The 20,768-nt window shown below is 39.7% G+C and overlaps 1 protein-coding gene and 1 long non-coding RNA gene across 13 annotated transcripts in view; one reads left to right on the top strand and one right to left on the bottom strand.

Moving 5' to 3' along the window:
• Positions 1-20,768, top strand: part of BEGAIN (brain enriched guanylate kinase associated) — a 158,818-nt gene that overhangs the window by 63,286 nt on the left and 74,764 nt on the right. The window lies entirely within an intron of this gene.
• LOC119701370 overlaps positions 18,702-20,768 on the bottom strand; it is a 58,165-nt gene continuing 56,098 nt past the window's right edge. Inside the window, exon 2 of the long non-coding RNA XR_005257069.1 lies at positions 18,702-19,142. This is a non-coding gene — a long non-coding RNA (uncharacterized LOC119701370). The remainder of the gene's footprint in view (positions 19,143-20,768) is intronic.

Here is a 20,768-nt window from a genome sequence, read left to right as displayed (position 1 = left end):
TGTCTTCACAAAAGGCTAAGGAAGAATTACTCCACTAAAACTTTCCACTAGAAATTTCTAGGCAGCCCTTAAAGTGTGAAATTTTCTAACAGATTCAGTGCTTTGCTATCAAATCCTCTCCCCTCTTCACCAGTTCTCACTAATGATTTTCCTAACAAACAAAAATTTTGCGGTGCCACTGGTTTTGGTCTTCTCTAAATGGAACATTTTTCTTGGTGTGCATTTTGGTCAAATTTAAGTCTGGTTGTATCAATGGTCTGATACCAGACAATAGGAGAGAGGAAGAGTAATGTAGAATGCTTAGAGAGAGTATGAGATTCCCATCCTTAAAGATATTCTGAATTTGACTTGGCAAGGCCCTAAGTATCCTGGTCTGACTGAATCTGCTTTGAAAAAGAGGTTTGACCACATGACCTTCAGAAGCACATTTCAACCTAATTTTTTCTGTGATTCTACAGACTCCCTGCCTAGGTCCTTTATACACTGAAATTCCCATTGGAAGGAATGGGAGTTTAAAGAACAACATGTGAATCTACTGCACACGTATTTAATTTCAGTATTTTTTTCCTTTTACATGCTTCAATTTGAGGACAGAAGTATTTATTTTTTTACCCCTGTAACAGATGTCATCCAGCAGAATAATTTCTGATAAACACTGAGCTCAATCAGTTATAATTATATGGGTCTGCAACTCTATTGTTTAAAGAAAAGCATTTACCAGAAAGAGACAAAGTGTTTCTATACAGAAATGCCAAAATGACTGAGGCAAGTTCTCTATTTTCCTTTAGGAATTTTAGGCTGTGGACAGGTAGGCAGACATGAACAGACAAACAAACTCACTTCTGTGTAGATACCATGTTTGTGCTTGTAGCCATGGTCCTCTGGGTGACTGATTCCCTGTCTGCACATGCCATTGTTGGATTTCATCATACCCTTATGTTCATGCATGAAATATGGTGTGCACTTAAATGAGAGAAGAAAAAAAACAAACCTTTGAGAGCCACTGCCCAGGGGAAAATGATTTTCCACCTGCGTGTAAAGCATCACTATTGTTTCCAAAAAGCCAGGGAAGCCAGGTTCCACATTTCCTGTGAATGTACAGAAGTCTTTTCTCAGAGCCTGAAAGGAACAGAGTTGTGGAAGTCATTTGTATAAAACATCAGGGTGCACCTTTCAGCCCATTACAAACCCCTACACTCTCACTGGAATGACAGCTTGCACTGACTTGTAAGGAACAATTTTTCTTGAACACAGTTACTCAGCAGGAAGCACAGAGCATAATTAATGTTTGTGTAGAATTCCATTTTAACTTAGGTCATCAAGTACTTCAGAATAACATGGTTACTCTTCATTTTTGTTCTTTTATTTATGAAACTGGATAGTCTTTATTTTCCCCAATTAGTTAAATGAATATCAAACCCTTCTAAACACCAAACCTGAAAATGTCTATAAATAGTGCAGTAATAGGTGTGCTGCAAAAACATAGATTAGCTACAGCTTGGAGCAAGGGAGAAAATTAATTGATGTGTGACATGTTGTTGTGTAAAATTGGTTTTTTGCTTGAAATTGAACAGTGGAATTTATCATATTAACACAGACATCTTTTCCAATCATCTCTGCTACCACTGCTGAGGCACTGCCATTACTACTAGTAAATAGATGACAGTCATGTTTTATGAAAGGATGTGAACGGTGTGGTTTCAGGCAGTATTTAAGTGCTGTTAAGTGTTTTGATACTGAAAAATGAAATAACAATTAAAACCAAACAAACAAAGAAAAGCAACACTACCAACTGTACACACCTACCCAGTACAGAACTGATTATTACTTGCAGTGCATGTTGTTTCTTCAAGCTCCAGAATTGCTCAGAACCCTTTCCTTGTATTCCATCACCCTGATGTGCAGGCAAGAACTGTGTCAACTCAGGGCAATAAGGCAGCCTGTACAAAGTGGAAAATGATTAAACATGCTGAAGTGGATGCACTGCCCAATCAATAGGTCATCCAGTATAGAGTAATCAGCCTGTCCATCACTGTGCTTTCTTAGCATCTTCTTCTCACTGTAAGTTTTTCATATGAATTTCAGTTTATAAGAAGCACCTATTTGGAAAGCCAGAGGCTTTCCAAAATCTCTTCCTAAAAAGATCTTAATATTCATAAAGTATTGTAAGGAAATCCTAAAAATCCCTGTTCAAGATCCCATGAGCCCAGGCAGCATATTTCAGGGTGATCTGGAAGATGTAGGCCTTTAGTTTGAATTTTGTTTAATGAAGATTCTTTTCCAATTTTTGACCTCACAAAAATGCTGTTTCCCCAACATGCAAAGTTGAACATTTTCAGTCTCTGAACATCTCATTTCTGGGCTCAGACTACAAGAAAGAAGGTTACTTGGCTTTAGCACTATAAAAATCCCTGCCAGAGGACGAACTATTTAAAAAAAAATGTAATGAACATCACAGAGCAACAATAAAAGTCAGTGGCACCAATAGGAAGGAGAGTTATGACTGAATTGTGTGAAGGTGAGTTGTGTGAACCAGAGCAAAGTATAGCTACCCACTGTCAAAAGTTTGAACCTGCCCTGGAGGCCTTCACTTGACCAGCAAAGGCAGAGAATTGAACACTAGCAAAGGTCACAACACCAAAAATCTGCTTGAGATTATTTGCTGCAGCTCATAAGAATACATGAGAAGATCAAAGCTTTTTCTTGGGACTGGAAGGGATTAAATCACACAGAAAGTATCTGCAGAGTAGAAAAAAAGATAACTAAATCTCAGAGACTGCTTATCAGCTTCCCAGCCAAGATGTATTATTTGAATGAAAAATAGTTGTAGTCTGTGCTACAAATGACATCAAAATACAAATCTTGCAGTGATTTGACATTTACAACTCATATGTTTCTGCTACAAGGAAGAGCAGGCTTCTTCCTTGGAACCACTTTAGCTTAAGTCAAGGGATGGATCTTTCTCTTCTTGAGGAGCATGAAGACATTTATGCAGAAAACCTGCTTCAAAGAAATTATTTCTGCTGAAACCTTTTCAATTTCACAGCCAGCTCCCTGGGCCTTACCTGCTCACATGGCAAAACCTTGGCCACCTGGGGCAAGGGGCACACCACCATTGCACAGAGAGTTCAGGGGAAGGAGAATCTTAGCTCTGATACTGGACTTGGAGCCTGTGTGTCTCTGACTCAGTGCTTTCGTCTTTACTGGGAGAAATGAGGTATTAAAAACCTCATTGCATTGTTAGTGTGGTGATAAAGGTGCTCTGTCTTCAGAAACAGTAAACAAACACACCCTTCTTTGGGAGAGCACAGGGAGCAAGGTGCTAACAGCAGCCATCAGCAAGTCCTGTTTTAAAAACTACCAAAATAACTATCCAATGTAACTGAAAATACAAAACTGCTTTAGTGACAAGAGCAAAAACATCGAGTTCAAGTGGAAGTGATCAGTCCTTGAGACAGAAACAGAGCAAAATTGTTCATCTCTGATATCTCTTGGTCAGGCCCTTCTGTCCTGACCTCCTGAGTCCCCTCCAACCCTACCCCTGAGGTATTAGGGTGCTCTTGCAGGTTGTCCTTATGTTTCCCTCAGCTGGATTTCTGCAATTTCTTTTCTTTGGAGCCAAATCTTACAAATCAGTAGATGTAACTGACTTGAGGCAACAAGGAGCACAAAGGAGAAGAAAAGGTCAATCTTCAAATTCACTTATCATCTCAATTACAAGGAGATTCCTCCTTAAACTTCAGTTATTCACAAGTAATTTTTATGACTACTTCATTTCCCCTCCACCCCCATCTTGTTCTTTATGAGTAGACAAAAGTTATGAGTGAGCAGAGACGTAGATAAACAATTTAAGCTGCAGGACAGCATGGGAACAAAAAAATGAGCAATAAAGGAGCAGGAATACATTTAATCTTGTAGTTGAAATACTATTTGTAACCATAAAAATGGGGCTAAAAACTAAAACAAAATTAATTTTAAGAAAAATCCTGATCAGTTGATTAAATGGATTCTAGAACACAATAGGGAGCACATCCCTGTGCCCCAAAGTACTTATTTCAGTCTTGCATTACCTTAAAACTTGTGATACCTTCTCTAACTGTTTCTTTGTGTCTTGTTTGCCGTTTAGATTGTCTGTGAGATTTGATTAGGTGAGAAGCTGAAGGAAGAGAAAAAGGCATATAAAGTTCAGTGGCCTAACATTGGAGGGCAGATAATCTAGCCCAGAGGGAGATAAAATGCATAGCCCACAGTCTATTCACACTGCACCATAGAAGGCAGATCTTATTTACCTTCAAGCATGATGATTCTTTACTCATGAACAATAAGAAAAAGAAGATGAAGGCAATAGGCCATTTACCTTTAGCACTGGTAGCAGTACTAATTCACTACTGAGTATCCATTACACATTCCATGCTGTGCCTCATTTTTGTAAAATAGCAGGTCAGAAGGCACTCATCATTTAGGGTCCAAATATTTGCTTTCTGTGCTTTGGTTCTGAAATGTCAAAGATGGCAGAGACTGGGGAAAGTAAGCACTCCTCTTGCGTTCTGCAAGCACTTCCTGTGACAGTGTACCTCATTTGTAAAGTACAAGAATGAGGCATACTCTGCTTATAGCAGAAATTTATATTTCTGCTGTAAATTTCTATGCAGAAGTGGCCATAATCTGTCCTTCCATGAGTATAGGATTCTCCTATGGATGAAAAAGAGGTGAACACACTGTACTGGGTTTGGTTTTTTTTTTTAATAGCAGCAATGTACTCATTCGCTGGCCAACACAGCAGTGCTAATTTGGCCCAAATATGGTGTTTCCAGCCTGTTTGCCACAGCACATACGTGAAAGTGTTTCATGTGGCTCATTTGGCATTTGCAAACATCCAAAGTGCTTCAGGCCCACAGAGGAGGACCAGCAACACTGCATCAATCTTGTTAAATACAGAGCTTTCCTTGCCAACAGTGCGACACGAGTATAGTTTCCAAATAGAATTTAAAAAGCACTTAATGTGGAAAAATAAAAGGTCCAAAGTACACTACTTAATTAAAACTTTCATGTCTGGCATGTACCACAAGAGAAGTATTTTCAGTCTGCCACCAATACTTCAGTTTTAAACCCACAGATTTTACTCAAAGTTCTGCACATCACCCTGACCTTAAGCATGCAAGTTTTAACACAGCTTTGCATCTAAATTAGCATACTGGAGTATGTCACACCAGTGATGCTTCACTGTGGGGTTATTGTTCCAAGCCTGCAGATACTTAAAATATTTTCATGTCAGATTTTTCTCAGTACTTCCAGTCACACACACTAAATGGAATGAGGAGAAAAACCTAAACTCATAACACAGTCCTAAAAGACAGTATGAAATACCACTAGCCAAGAGACGCCTGGTACAAGTGTCTGAGGGGTCAGTACTGTCAGCCCTGTGAGTCGTGCAGTTTCTCTGCAGGCAACCTTAAGCTTTACTGAGTGTGTCAGGCTCATCAGGTCTCTGATTTGGGAGGGATGGAGTGGCTGACAGAGCTCACTCACTGCTCCTTTCCCAGGCTGCAAATGAAAGGTGAGGATACAACAGGCAAGAAACATCTCAGCTGTGATGTTCAAGGAGGCATGAGTACCTAGCAAATTGAGCACCTAGCAAAGCCTTGAAACGAGTGTGTACTAGGTTTCTCTCTCTGTATCCAGTCTCCCACCCCTTAACCTTTCTGCTTCAGTCCAGGCTCTCCAAATGGGGATTCCTCTGACCTTTTCCCATGCCTGTTCATGTGGAGCAGCACAGGCTGCCAGTATCTTGCTCAGGAGGTGTCTCAGGCACGTCCTTCTGCAGCCTGATGCTATGTCTCAAAACCTAATGGTATGTCTTGAAAACTTTTCAGGCAGTCCCCAGGAAATGCTATGGGGAGTCAATGCTGGGAATGAGTTTCCTTTCCTTGGGGTCATTCTCTCTAGTCAAAGACTCCAAGAAAAGCATTTCCATAGCCCATTGCCATCATCACAGTCTGGATTTGGTAGCCATATGTGCTGCTGGGAGCATACTCCAAGAACATTTCAACTGCGTTCTACCTCCCCAAACTGGGGTGGTTCACCTGCTAGTTCCTTATTTGGCTTTCTTACCCATGTTTTTCCATCTTCTAAATTAGTGTGACTGTCAATTTAAAATAAAAGTTGCTATTTTTTTTATTGATAGTTAAATTCAATTTACATAAAAGGGTACAAATTGTTCTCTATTTATTATTCTGAGCTGCAGTAGACACACTAATTTTAGAGTACATGGTTTTTATTGACACATAAGGCTTATTTCTTTATCCATTGATGAATAAGAACAGTTGGTTTCTTTATTCATTTATGTTGTGTTTGACATACACTAGCAGGCCTGAACAAAATGAATTACTATAAAAATAAGAAAAAATAATTTTAACACTATCAGCTGGGCTCAATAAATCCAGATAACTGCATCTGCTTTGCATCTACTTTTCCTTTTTCACTTCTATTACTCATTTACCTTGTCAGGTCCAAATGAACAGAAAAGTGTTGGGATACATACAAAAAATTGCTGCCTACCATAAAAGAATGAACCTTGTATTCATAGAAATCTAGAGAGACCTCAGCTTATTTAAAATCCCTTTTCTGACTTGTACTGCCATCATTCAACTTCATTTGAAAGTGGGGAATGGAAATGGAATGTATTGTTAATTGTAATCAGATTGACATCAACTTGCTAAGAATGGTTTCAATGAATTACTGTCCTCTAAAAAAGTGCAGAGTTGGAAAAAGCTTGTGATTGAACATCAGTACAGTGAGGATAGAAAAATCTATTAATACTTTTACACTACCAATGGGAGTTAATCAGAAAGCAAGACTTGACTGAAATGAAAGCCCTTTTCACACCAGGATGTGAAATCCCTACAAAATGGAAATTATTTGTTTATTTTATTTCCCTTAACACTTAATGAAGTATCTAGCAAATGTTGAAGTGGTCACACAGCTTTCTACAGGGTGCACAGGACTTACGTCAGTTTTAGTGATCTATTCCCACTTTTTATACTGATACTCAATGTATTAACTCTTTATAATTCATGCTATAAACCAGAAATGTGCACAGTTAGCTGAACACATCACTAGCTAACCTTAATTTTTTTTCTTCTTCAGTTTCCCATTTCCATAGCCTTATCTTGGTCTAGCTGTCCTAGACAAATGGTTGGTTGTAGTGGTTCTGAAATATATCGAGAGTGAAAAACAATCAAAAGGGGCCAACTGTCAGAACTTCCTAATATGTGAGGGATTTTTGCTAACTCAGGTCTGAATAATGAGGTGATAGAGCTGATCATCTGCCCGGATTAGTCTTCAGTAGTCAGAAGGTAGAAGGTCATAGCTCTACCAAGTTATAAATACATAATAGTAAGCAATCATCTAACAGCATAAAAGTTCTGTCATGTAACGAGATATTACTATTAAAGTGTAACTTTGGCCAAAGGTTTGGCCAGAGAATTCACATGAAATCAAAGCTGAAATCACAAATTCCCATTGTCTCTTCAATGTTATCTACACCAGGGCAAAAACTAATCCTAAGGTATCAAAATGTGGCTTTAAAGACAAAGGCCAATAAAGAGAAATTTTAGAGTTTTATTGTTGGACTCCTACAGAGCTCTCCCAGGTGTCAGCCAGTAATGCAGATGCAGGGCACTGCTGGCCCCGTACCCTTCCACCCTCCTGCTAACCAAACAGTTTATCTTGTCTGTATTCCCCAGAGTGCAGGAACTGCCATTCCTGTTGCCCTGGAACACAGCAAGGAAGGAAAGGAATAGGATTTTAAATTTCCCTTCCATACTCATCAGAGGGTCCATAGGGAACAGAACAAGTCTAAGTCTTATCAGAAAAAGGCCAAGAAATACAGCTAGTGAGTCTGCTTTGGCCCTCCTGCCAAGATGTCTGGAGCTGTTAAAAGTGGATTACATGTAAACAAGACAGGAACAAGATACTGGGCATTAGAGCGTGAAAGGATGTCACTTCTCAGCAAAGAGGTAGTTGCCAGTAGGAAGTTCAGGGATGATGCCAAAATACACTTTGCAAAGGAGAAAGAGAGTGAAAAAAGAAAGATTCTGTTGGAACAAGCTATAACTGGATATTTCTGTAAGTATTCAAGAAGATTGCTCATTAAAAGTGTAATGCAGCTGCCAGGATCAAGCCTAAGTCTTCCAGTAGCAATGGAGGAGTGCAGTTTCTTTCTGAAAGACCACAGATTGAGAGAAAGTGACTAGCAGCTGCTGAAATAAGTAACGAAACACACTGTTTATCTATGCTCAGAGGCAAAACAAATACAAAAAAATACATTGTAAAAAAATGTCTGCATTCCAATACCAAGAGATCAGATATTCACTAGCTGCAATAGGGCAGTGGTTAGCAGTGAGTTGGAGCAGGCTCGGCTGATGGTCAAGGTTGTCAGCCTCCCTGCAGAATAGTACTGCTCAGGCAGTACAGAAGTTCCAGTCCTTTCCATGATCTTGTCCTGCACAAATGCAATATAAGGACCTGAGGAAGTTAAACCTCTTAATTTTATACTCTCAGTTCTCATTATGCAGAGGAAATCAAAGGGATGTTAGGAATGAGCAATGTACAAGCAAGACCAGTGAAGCTGAGGGGAGGTGGCCTCTCAGCTCTCAAAATTCTCTTTCTATAAAGCAAAGAGAACATGTCAGATCAAAAAGAAAACACAAACTGTTCTGAATAAACTGTCTTGATAATTGAGGACTTGCTGTTTTCTCACATGAGCTATCTTTATTCGGTGCTTCTTTCTCCCACAAACACTTCCTCTCTCATCTCACATTCCCAGAGGTCCCTTGCAGACTATAACATTATTAAGTAGTCACCAGCTTCTGCAAATACCACCCAGCAGATGGGGGTTGGGGAGGACTGCTTACCTCATCATCAAGTGCTACCCAACTCCTGGCATTTGCATTAGCTCAGCTGCGCTGTCTGTTTATCAGTCTTGATGCTTTCTCCAATTCAAAAGTCAAGCAAGAGACAATCCTTTAATCTACCCTGCTTTAATGCAATAACTTCTATACTTGTAGAAGCCAAGAGGATGCAGCTCTGGTCTGGAGCTGGCAGGATCCTAAAGCGGTTATTTTGCAGAGACAGCCCCCATTACTCAGCCATGAAGCAGTAGCACATTTCTGGCAAAGGAGATAATGATACCTTTCAGCAGGGACCAGGGGAGAGTTAGAGACTCTAAAATTACATGAGAGTAAAGCAAGTACAATCTGCAATTTACAGGCTCACTTGACATCTGCAGCCCTAAAAGATTCGGCTGAATGGGCCACATGGTAGTCTTCCAACTCCTTGAGGACTGGCCCAGAGTTTCAGTATCCTTCAGGGAGGTGTTAGAATGTTACCCTTTGATCTGGTAATTTGACTCTAATTGCATTTGACCAGTAAGGCTTGCACAAGTAGTAACCAGATTTCTCTGTGCTTTTGCCCCACTACCAGACTGGAAATTCTGCTTTTCTGGCTTCCTGTACATGTTGTGTGTTCTTGTTTGAGGAAACCAGCTCCCAGACAAGACCTTCTGGTTTCCATGTTTGTACCATAACAAGCTAACACTGTTGCAAACCTCCGGCCCAATTAACAATGAGTTGCATTTGGCATCCAAGTCCAAAAGAATGTGTTAAAATTTAAATTGCTTGTACAGCCTAGCTAGCATTAGTGTACTGCACCTCAAGTACACATGCTTGCTCTTCCTGCTGCCTGAGCCAAATCTTATTCTGGGTGCAAAATACAGGCATGGCACTGCTTCTAGAACTGATCCCTGGGTCCAAAGGGGACTTTCCTGTAAAAGGAACCCAGAGTCCTTAAACAGCTGAAGAGAGAAATACAGTAGTATAGTTGGGAAAAGGAGAGATATAGAAATTATTTTTATTTCAGTTTATTTTTTTGCTTCCTTTCTTGCTGGCTTCATGACTTTGTATTCCCGGTTATCCAGTGCCAAGTCTCAAGTGGAAAGCATGGAAATCTGTGCTGATAGCCACCTAGTAAGGGCATATCCTGAGAAAAAGTAGAAACAAGACTAAGGTATTCAATTTGAAATAAAACAGTGCTCTCTACTCAAACCACTGGGTTTTTAAAATAAGAGGTCACAACTGCTGACCTCTGTGCTAACTCTATACTTCCCATCCCTGTGGGGTGGGGGGATTTGAAGCACCATGAATGGGTCAAGCTCCACCAAGGATCTGTACTTCCTGCCTTGCAGAGAAATTCCAGTAATGCTAGGGAGCCTGGCCACTTGTCCTCAGGCAGATCAGTGTCTGCACAACCTCCTAGGACACTCCAGAACCCCAAATACCATGTGTCTGTGAGACTGGTTAGAGAATAATTCTTCTGTACTCATGGCCTGAAAACAGGGCCTGCACTTCAGTCAAGTATTGCTTCTGGGCCTGTCCCACCTTTAGTGCTCAATGACCTCCCTTTGGGACCTGTATTCCATGTGATAGATTCTCACCATTACACATTCTGCATTTCTGTTTCTCTAATTTTAACAGCATCCAGTTAGCTGTTATCCTAGTCAGACATGGTCTACACTGAAGAAAGCAGTCTCATGCCCCTGACTCACTGATGTACATCTGGATGAAAATTGAGTCTGTTTTCTGTCACACAGCCTGTTCTGGCAAGAGAAAGTTTGAAGAAGACATGACAGGAGTTAGCCAGGCAGTAATAAGACTCACCTGAACATATACATCTTTTAATTGCTAAATAAGTCACCTTCCAAAACAGCTAAGATTATTTAAGGAGATAACTCATTTAATTCATAATAGATTTAATTGTCCTCTGATTGCTCACACCTGGCAAATTTTTTTTGCAGCACTTTTTTTCTCTTGGGTCTGGTACAGTACAAGTTTCAAGCCCTGAAATGAATGGAATGGGATTTGCAGAGCCAGCTTTAGACATAGACAAAGTGTGCAGTTGCTGCGGCAGCTCTCTGCTTTGCCTCTGCCAGAGACCTGCCCCTGCTACTGACCAAGGAAAGGACGCTCTGAGTGGACTAAAAACTCTTGCTCATCCTTCTTGCAAGCAGCAGTGGTCATGGCCCCTTGTCCTGGCACAAGGAGGAGCACCATGTCTGCTTCTCCACAGCTCTGCCCTCTCCCTCAACAGCACTCATCCACAGGGTAGTGAAATTCTGCATTTTCTTTACCTCTGAGTCACCTCTGTTTCCTGCTTTATTTTGGACTCAGATGTTTCATTGATATTTGTCTGGTTTAAATTGGTATGCAGGATAATTAAATAATTTTGAAATCTTTCCTTTAGCTATTTTGAAATATAACACTGAACAGATCTGAGAGTATTGGGATACTTTTAACACACCTTAAGGCTGCCATCCCTTGGATGCTTTTTTAGTCTTTTTCTTGCTTTCTCAAAAATTCCTCCACTCAAGTGACCCCATCAGAATTTTCCTCTCAGTATTTCCTCTTTACACTTGAGGTCCCATCCTGAGATATGAATTCATTACACTGCATTTTGTTGTCCCATGATCCTAATAGATTTCCTCTCCCTAAATAAACTCATACTTTAAATGGAAAATAAGGAAAAGGGTAGAGGAGCAAGTCAAGCAATAGAAAAGTGAGCTGATAGTCTCTGTATTGGGAGCTGTATTTATTTGAGATACCCAAGGGTCCAATAGAACAGTGCCTGGCATAGAGAAGTGCCTGCAAAATGAATGTAGTGTACCCTAAGACAACAGAAAATCTGTCCTGTATGATGGAAGGCACGTAAAACTAGAAAGAATCAATTCAAATAGCCCCACAGAGTGCAAGATGGACTGAGACAACCTGCATGGACATACAAGGGGTAAACTTCATGCCAGCTGGCCCAGGCAATTTCACTGAATTGTTTTACCAGAGGTACAGTCACTGCTGAATAAATTCTTCAATAAAATCAGAATTTAGCAAAAACAATCTAAATCTGTGGTGGCAAGCAGAAGAGGAGGCCTCAACTGGGTTTCTGAAGAGTCAGAAAAACAAGTTCTGAAGTCTAATCTCTCTTGTTTTAATTAATTCTTTCTCCTAACCTACCAAACTGTAGCACAAAAATAGCTCAGATTATACTCCAGGGCAGTTGTTTACATGCATATTTACCAATTCTCCAGTGAGCAGATTTCTGAAGCAGATCACTCACTGCTTAATTTTCTCAGCAAAAAAACCACAGTAATCTATCCACAGTGAAAGCACCCATGCTCTTCAGGGGTAAAAGATAAGGGTTGTAATAGTCAAATCACAAGTCTGAAGAGATGTAAAATACTCATCATGTCTATTGATTTTAAGCTGCCTGGGAGCATCTCCTGGGAATGTTTCTCCAGATATTATCTCTGTAATCATAGTATTCTCAATTGTAAATTCAACTGCTCTGTAGCAGAGCATTCGTATTGTAAACACATAAAAGTGTTGAACTGATAAAGTCATTGCTAGCAGAGATCAAATGACAAGTTCATTAGCTGCATCAGGTTCTGAAAGGTAGGACTTGTTTTTCCGATGACATTTCTTCCATTTCTGACTCCAGTCATTGGCAGCACTGCTATGGTGCCTTGTTCTGTTCTCCCACAAGTACCAATTACTGAAGGGAAAGACATCTTAAAGGGCTGAGATCCATTGTTAGAAAAAAATCTATTGACAATAGCCTTTTTGTGAAAAATCAGATTAGGAAAAAGGACATTTAGGAACCTGGACATTTTGGGACAGTGATCTGCATTTACAGGCAACCATATACTCCATTTTCTCTAAGAACTCCAAGTTCTCTATCTGCTACTCTTATTGAAAGGCTGTTTCAGAATCATGTTCTGTCATTAGAAATCTTCAAAATTCCAATAGAAAATGTAATCATGATGAATTTCTTCTAAAGCCTTCACTTTTCTTTAGACAAAATAATTTTTGCCCTTCCCTGTTACATTTACAATATCAGCCATATCCCCACTCAGTTTTTCTTTTTTTAGACTGATCTAGACAAACTTTATTTTGAGTTTGTTTTCTAAGATGCCTCAGGTCTCAGAAAAGCCCTTTTCTGCACATCTCTTCCAGACTGAATCTCTCTCTTAAAAAAAGGGTGACTGAAATTCTGCATAATGTTCCCAGAACCATCACTGCCATTTCCCCAGCATGCCAACATTCCCTCTCTAGCTGAAACACCTCACATCATAGTTTACTCAACCTACTTAGAAAACAGATATTTAGCCTAAAAGCCATTTTAGCACTGCATTCAGTGACTAAATGAAAGTTTCTGAGGCACCAGATATAATTTAGGATACCTCTTTATGGCATGGTATGTTTGAGTCTTAAGTGCCAGCTTTACTCTACTTACTATGTAAAATGTGTGTGATTTTAAAGGGATGTCTTGTAATTATTAGATTCTCTGGAGGCACCAGGCATGGATTGCTGGAACTCTGAAAGCACAAACCAGTCTTTGCACAAAAGACCTTCTATTCTCAGTAAAGATAATCCTACTCTATATTCAGCACGGTTTTATTCGCACATTCACATCCCCCTACTTAAAATCATCACAGCAGATTTTGGAAAAGGTATGAAATATAAATACAAGCACAGTTGATGTATGCAGTAAATACATCCATATATTTAGAAAAGACCTCTTACATAGTGCATTCCTAGATGACAAAATGAGTCAGTGATTATCTAAAGCTCCCAAACTTAGAGGCTCCAAGGAAGACTGTTGAAAAATAGAGGAAAAGGAAAATTACGCTGGCAATAGAGGATTTAGAAGGTAGCTTTTAATATATTACTAATTTATGCAGCTGATACTTTAAGCATCTTAATATTCCATACTAAGAAACCAAAATATCTTTTCAAATTCAACTCCTTTAGATTGATAAAAAGTCATACATAGGCACAGAAATCTTCTCAACCTGATACTTACTGTCAGCTATCCCATAATGTTCTTCACATTGGAACAAAGCTTTAAGTGCACTCAGAGAGGGCAGCTGCAGTGTTGTAAAGATTGCCTGAAGTAATGCCATTAAAAAAGGGTGAAAAAAATGGATCTGCTTCTGGGACACTGGAACAAAGCATTTGTGATAGAGAAAATGTAGAGGGGAAATGATTTCTGATGGCCTAATTACATTAGAAACAACTCTTATTCAGCTAGTTGAAGAGAAGGACTCAATGTAAATGGAGGAAAGAACAGCCCTTAGGTCAATTTGATATTTGTTTTCCTGCATGCAGAAAACCATTCCTCATGAGAACTGTTTCCTGCCATTATGCAAAAACTCATCATAAAAATAAATACCTCAGAGAAGCTGTTGTGTACTATCACTGACAGCATTGGAGAGCCACTGCTGATACTGATCCTTCTGGAGACAGATAAAACACACTAGCAGTACACTTCCAATGGGAAGTGTCCACAAACAACAGGTGTATTTTGGCACCCATACAATGCATTTATGGCTATTTTTTCCCACTGGAAATAACAAAAATCATTTAAGCAGTATACAAGCTATCAGCTGTCATTGAATTGTATTGCAAGGATGACCTCTAACCCTTAAAAGAATGACTATTTTTATTTTAAAGCAATGGTTTATAACTTGTAGGTCCGTGCAGCTGATGTTTTTCACAATATGCAGATAATCAGCTGTTCAAGGAGACTCAAAATGAAATATTATTAACAATTTATGATTATTTCCATGCAGATACTGAATGACTAATTCCTATCATATTTTTCTGCAGTTGCAGGAGGGAGTGTTTCTGCACCTGTTTCTTTTTTCTCCTGCAAATCTAATAATCAGTAACATTGTACTCAGCCAGCTATGAAATTTCGGATCTATTAGTATATTTCATGCATTTAAAGACTGACAAAATGTGGAGTCATATAGGCACAATACAATGCCACAATGATACCAAGAAAAGTGGTCACCAAGGAGGCAAAGCTTCACAATCTTGGATTTTGTTGCAATAACCCACTAGATTAAAGCCAATATTGGATATTAACATAAAACTAGAGTATCAGTGCAATAAAGCAAAAGTTTGGGAAAATGTGAGCTGTTTCCACAGATATTTTTAAGAGCTTAAACCTGTTGTTAATTAGAAATTTATGGAAAACTGATTAGCTTATGTTATCACAGAGAATAAGTCATCTTAGCACTTTGAGAACAGAAAGTTCATTTATTCATTAGTCATAAATCCCTATATTTTGTTCATACACCTCTATTGAACTGACTGCCTTGGGTCTGAATGAAATATAATTTGTGTTTTGGCAACACAATTATTTGAAGGCATCAACAAACAAAATTAAACATTGCAAATAGTTCCAATTCTACCACAACAGCTCTGTCAACCCGCCTAATAGAGTAATAATTATTCATTCACGTATTTATAGCCCAAGCATTGCAGTTCAAAGCCTTTATGCACTATCTTCCTCATATATTTCCTGAAAATAGTATATTTAAAGTGTGTACATCATATACTACACATATGTGTATGCATATTCATACACATTTACTTCACAAAAGGCCACCCACATGGTTTGACAAATTTAGGTGGAGAAATAGGTAGGTAAGGGAGATGTGATGACCCAGCAGCATTACTGATCACTGATGCCACCCAAAATATTCCACTGACAGATTTCTTAATGCTTTGCAAAATTTTGCCTGTATCAATGGGAATGTTGTAAGCCACATTTCTATGTTAAAATGCCTCAGCTATTTCAGAAAATATAACTAGGGAAAAAAGGAAGCGGTTAACTCATAGCAAAAAAATGTAGCCAGTTACTTTCTTCATTAAGAAGACTTCAACCAGCCTACTTTGCGGCTGATACCTAAAATATTCCCAGGAGCTTTCCAGAGTGTCAGGAATTTGTGTTATAATTAACATAGGCTTGCCAAATTTGTGGAAAGGGAATCTCAATCCATCCCAGTCCCACCAATCTGATGTCAGTGCCATTAACAGAGCCTGAAGGGGGAATCACATGTCAGTAGGAGATCACCTGAAAACCAGCACAAAAGAATTCCAGACCCTGCAGCCAGTAGTTTGGCTTTAACAAGAGGCCAGCTTAAACACTTCTGTGAGGAATAAAGACAATGTTTCACATTTTGCCATCAACACGGGTGGTGGGATTCAGCGCCCCTCAGTGAGATTGCTGACAGCACCAAGCTGTGTGGTGGAGTTGGCATGCTTGAGGGAAGGGATGCCATCCAGAGGGACATGGACAGGCCTCAGGGCTGGGAGGTGGCCCCAAACCTCATGAAGTACAACAAGGCCAAGAGCAAGGTCCTGCATGTGGGTGAGGGCAATCCCCAGCACAAATACAGGTTGGGCAGAGAACGCATTGAGAAGGACCTGGAGGACTTCCAGTCCCTAATGGGGGCTTACAGGAGAGCTGGAGAGGAACATTTGAGAAAGGCATTGAGACAGGGCAAGGAAGAATGGCTTTAAACTGGAAAAGCATAATTTTTAGATCAAATAGTAGGAATAAATTCTTTGCTGTGAGGGTGGTGAGGCTCAGGCTGTCCAAAGAAGTTATGGATGTCTCATCCCTGGAATTGCTCAAGGCCAGGTAGGATGAGCCTTTGAGCAACCTTGTCTAGTGGAAGGTGTCCCAGACCATGGCAGGGGAGTTGAAACTAGATTATCTTTATGGTCTCTTTCAACCAAAACTGTTCTTCTGTAGTTCTATGATTTTTATAAACTTTCAAAGCTGTGCACCTCAAAAGCATTAGTTTCTAAACTAGATCTCACATAGGTTCAATCTCAGACAAGTGTTCTTGATCCTAGTGTTTCAAGACTAAGGTTTCCTCCCCAACCCTTTATGGCAGGTGAAGGATTTTAGTGTCTGGCTTCCCAAGAGGGCACATGGAAGTGGTCTCTTACCAGGAGCAGCAGGTGATTGACCAAGAGGAGCCAGTGACCATAGAGGAAACATCTGATTTGGGGATTGAACTGATGGACAAAGCTGGAGATGAAGAGAAGCCATGGCAGGAGCTTTTTAGAAAAGCCAAGAAATAGGATGAGTGAAAAAAGTGGGGGCTTTTGCCTCATCAGAGAGTTACTGAGAGGTATGGAAGCCAGCAGGCCTTTTTCAGAGAAACACCCTCTCCTAAAATGTGTCAAATTGAGCTGGCAGAGCCACATCTCTGTATTCCTATACTGTCATAAAATAGGTATTAATTTCCCTGATTACACGTGTCCTCATCTTCCTCCCTTTTCTGCTTCATGGACATTCCCAGCCTCCTTATATTCTCACACACTCTGTTGGCATCTGTGTCTGCGCTGCAGAGCTATTGGTCCAGTCCCTGCAAAATCCCCCAGCTGGTGGGATGCGTGCTTCCATAGGACCCTGCTTGTCAGCCAGGGAGTTATACTGAAAATATTCATCAAGATACATTGTTGCAGTCCCTGCAGCAGTTTTACACTATTTAATGCTGTGGTCATGGATGGTTCTGGTAACTCCAGGAATAGAACCACCACCCCCTCACAGAAGATGGATTGTTTGACATTTTTATTAGCTTCACCCCTTGTTCCGTGGAGATGACAGCCACTTACCTACACTGGCATGACTGGTAGGAAAGTAGGTAGAAGGAAAGCACAGCTGACAGCATCTTGCAAGTCTGTGATGCTAAATCAGCATCAGTGCCACGTGCCTTCTCGATGAGGACGGGATGTAGAGGTAGAGTCGTGACAGTATGTTCTAAGGTGTCCCTGTGGTTCTCCCAGCTTGCTCTGTCAATGTTTCATCTCAGGTTATTAGTATTTATAAAAGCATGCCCTTAAAATAGCTTCATGGTGTTAATAGAAGCAAAAATAGCAGTTCCTGTGCTTAAGTTGTTCATAGCGGGGTAAAATAGGGCTAAATTGGGCAAGTACAGAAATCATAATAGCACAACCCAGTTTAAGGGTGACTTTCAAATCCCCTTCATGTCTTAAAAATCACTGACTTTAAGCTAAAATTTAGACCAGGATACATTCCTTCCTGCTTTACAGAAAGCCCTTCTCCCTTTAAGAGGTGTAACATTTGGGGCGACTTTTGCTTAAAGAATGCTTAAATCTACTCTCTAAGTCTTCCACTCAGAAGTGGAGCAACCACAAAATTATCCAACTTCTAAAAATACATTTCAGAAAAATCTTTCAGATTTGCATTTGAAATGTGTAAAATAGACATGTGGATTATAAAAGAGATCCTGTTGTGGGTTGACCCCACGTGCCCACCAAAGCTGCCATGTCACTTCCCTTCTCAATTGGACAGGGAGGGGAGAGAAAATATTATGAAAAACTCATGTGCTGAGAGATCACACACCAATCACCATCATGAGCCAAACAGACCCTTTTGGGGAAATCATTTTATCACTAATAAAATCAGAGTAGAATAATGAGAAAATAAAATCTAAGTCTTAAAACACCCATCCACCACCCTCCCTTCTTCACAGTGATCTATCTCCTCCCCTCAAGAGTCACAGGGGGGTGGGAATGGGGGCTGTGGTCAGTTCGTCACTTGTTGTCTCTCCCACTCCCTCCTCAGCAGGAGGACTCTTCACGCTCCCTGCTCCAGTGTAGAGTCTCTCCCTTGGGAGACAGTAGGGGCACAACTCTCTCACCATGGCCTGCACCTGGGCTGCCTGTGCTCCTGGGGCACCTCCTGCCTCTCCTCCTGTGCTGACCTTGGCATCTGGGGAATGGCTTCTCTCACAGATTCTCACCCCCACCCCATTCAGCTGTAGTTTCAGAGAGAGCTGAAAAAAAATTTATTCACCATCTATAGAATATGGAGAGGGGAGCATAAGAGGCATTGCATTTATTTTCCTTATCAAATTATTTCTTAAACAGGCACAGCAGTCTGTATGTGTCTCTTCCAGGCACAGTAGATCAATGACCTTCTGGCACCAAATCTGATGAACTGTTAGCTGTTCTTCTCTAGACAGTGTTGATCATGCTTCACTGACAAATCCATGCCCTTTTGGTTTTTTTTTTTATTTCTCCGTATTTCTGTAACTAGACTCTGTGATTATTGCCAGATGAGCCACAGACAATATTCAAAGTAACATACTGCATGTTCTAGGACAAGACAAGGAAACACAGACTATTACAACAGTGTGTCCAAATTCCAACCTCACTTGACACTGGAGTCGGTCTCAATCACATCAGTGAAGTATCAGTGAAGCTCTGGAGAAAGAAGAGAAAAATGAGTTACTTTATCATGCCTTGGCATAATTAAAAGTAGTTTTAAAAATTGATAATCTGAAAAACTTTATCATTAGGTTGTTCAAGACTGATATTTTTCTTGTAGTAAACTACTAATTGACTGGAGTGACTATACAATACTTTTTTTTAATAGGCTGGTTTCTTATTTGCAATACCTTAATATTTCTTACAACAGTTGTTTCAGAAAGGAAACAATAGAGTAACAGAACTGGGAGCTTTTCCCATTTTGTTTCCTTTAAAATTTGCAGTTGCTTTAGACAAAATTGTTTGTCTGTTTTGCTGATTTCTTATTTCCCAATGCTAAAACAATATCCCATGAAAACTGCAGAGGCTGACAAATTAATTTTTGCGGTTTAATATCAGGCAAATAAATCTTACCAGTACTAATTATTTTTTGACCTTGCATAAGAGAATAGGATTAGACTGACTACAACTGACACTGATTATGTGAGGCAGGATGGTATTAAATCCCTTTGGGGAGCTTTTGAAAGATCCACCACATTTAGAGAGGAGAGCTTTTCTCTGTCTTAGCTCATTTATGGAGCAATTACATGCGACTTACTACAAAAAAAAAAGATGTCAGGAAAAACACTGAACAGCTAAAGTGGAATTTACACTACTCCCATCTCTGTCAAAACATCTCACAACCTCACAGCCTTAAAATATTTTGTCAAGGTTACCTGTAGCAAAGCCATTTACTATGTATCAGCAAAAGGTATGAGATATATTGGATTAAGACTACATGGAGGAGAACTTGTAATGGATATGAAGGCAGCAGAGATTTCTCAGTGCTCAAATGGCTTCTTTGCACCAGGAGCCCAAATTTAATTAATTTTGCAGACTTGAAAAGCCTAATGTTTTCATTTAAGCCATCTCAGGATTTTCAAGTGTTGTTTTTCATTAGAACACTCCTATAGAGGGTTTCTTAGTGAAGTGCAGAGAAATATGCAAAATGTACTGACTTGAAAAACCTCTACTTGTTCTGGAAAAACCTGTGGCTAAATTTCCTGTTTTGCTTGATTGGGCTTTTTTTTTTCCCAATATTGCTCAGGTGGTTTTTAGAAGTAGTTTACATTTTTGCACCTAAAAGTATGCAAATACAAAATGGAGAGCTAGGTAAAGACCATTTCCATAACTGTTTTTCTACAATTGCTTTCCTAAAATCCATAGCTGATAATGAAAATGCACAGTGAAGTGCTACAGAACTGTGTTTATTAAATATGTACACACTTATTGATTATGACATTTACAGTTTGAAAACATTAAAAAAGCTGTTAAAAATGTATAATCCAAAGTAATACTGACAGTTCACTGCAGAACCAACAGTACCGAGGTGTTATATTGCAAAGATTTATTCTCACCCCCGATTTGATCTCAAAGTTGACATTGCTGTAAATTTGTGTGATGACAACACTTAATACTTAGGCCCTCACATTTTTTTTGTCTTCCTTGTGTATCTTCACATACTAAATCTAAGTCCAGTATGGAAGAAGTTAAAAGATAGTTAAATGTTTTTTCCTTAGGTGCAACTCCGTGGTATAACTAAAGTCACATGCTGGCATTCACTTACAGCTTTTCCTCAGGGTG

The sequence above is a fragment of the Motacilla alba genome, chromosome 5 (assembly GCF_015832195.1).
Source record: "Motacilla alba alba isolate MOTALB_02 chromosome 5, Motacilla_alba_V1.0_pri, whole genome shotgun sequence".
Lineage (NCBI taxonomy): Eukaryota > Metazoa > Chordata > Aves > Passeriformes > Motacillidae > Motacilla > Motacilla alba.
This window is presented reverse-complemented; position numbering and strand designations above follow the sequence as displayed.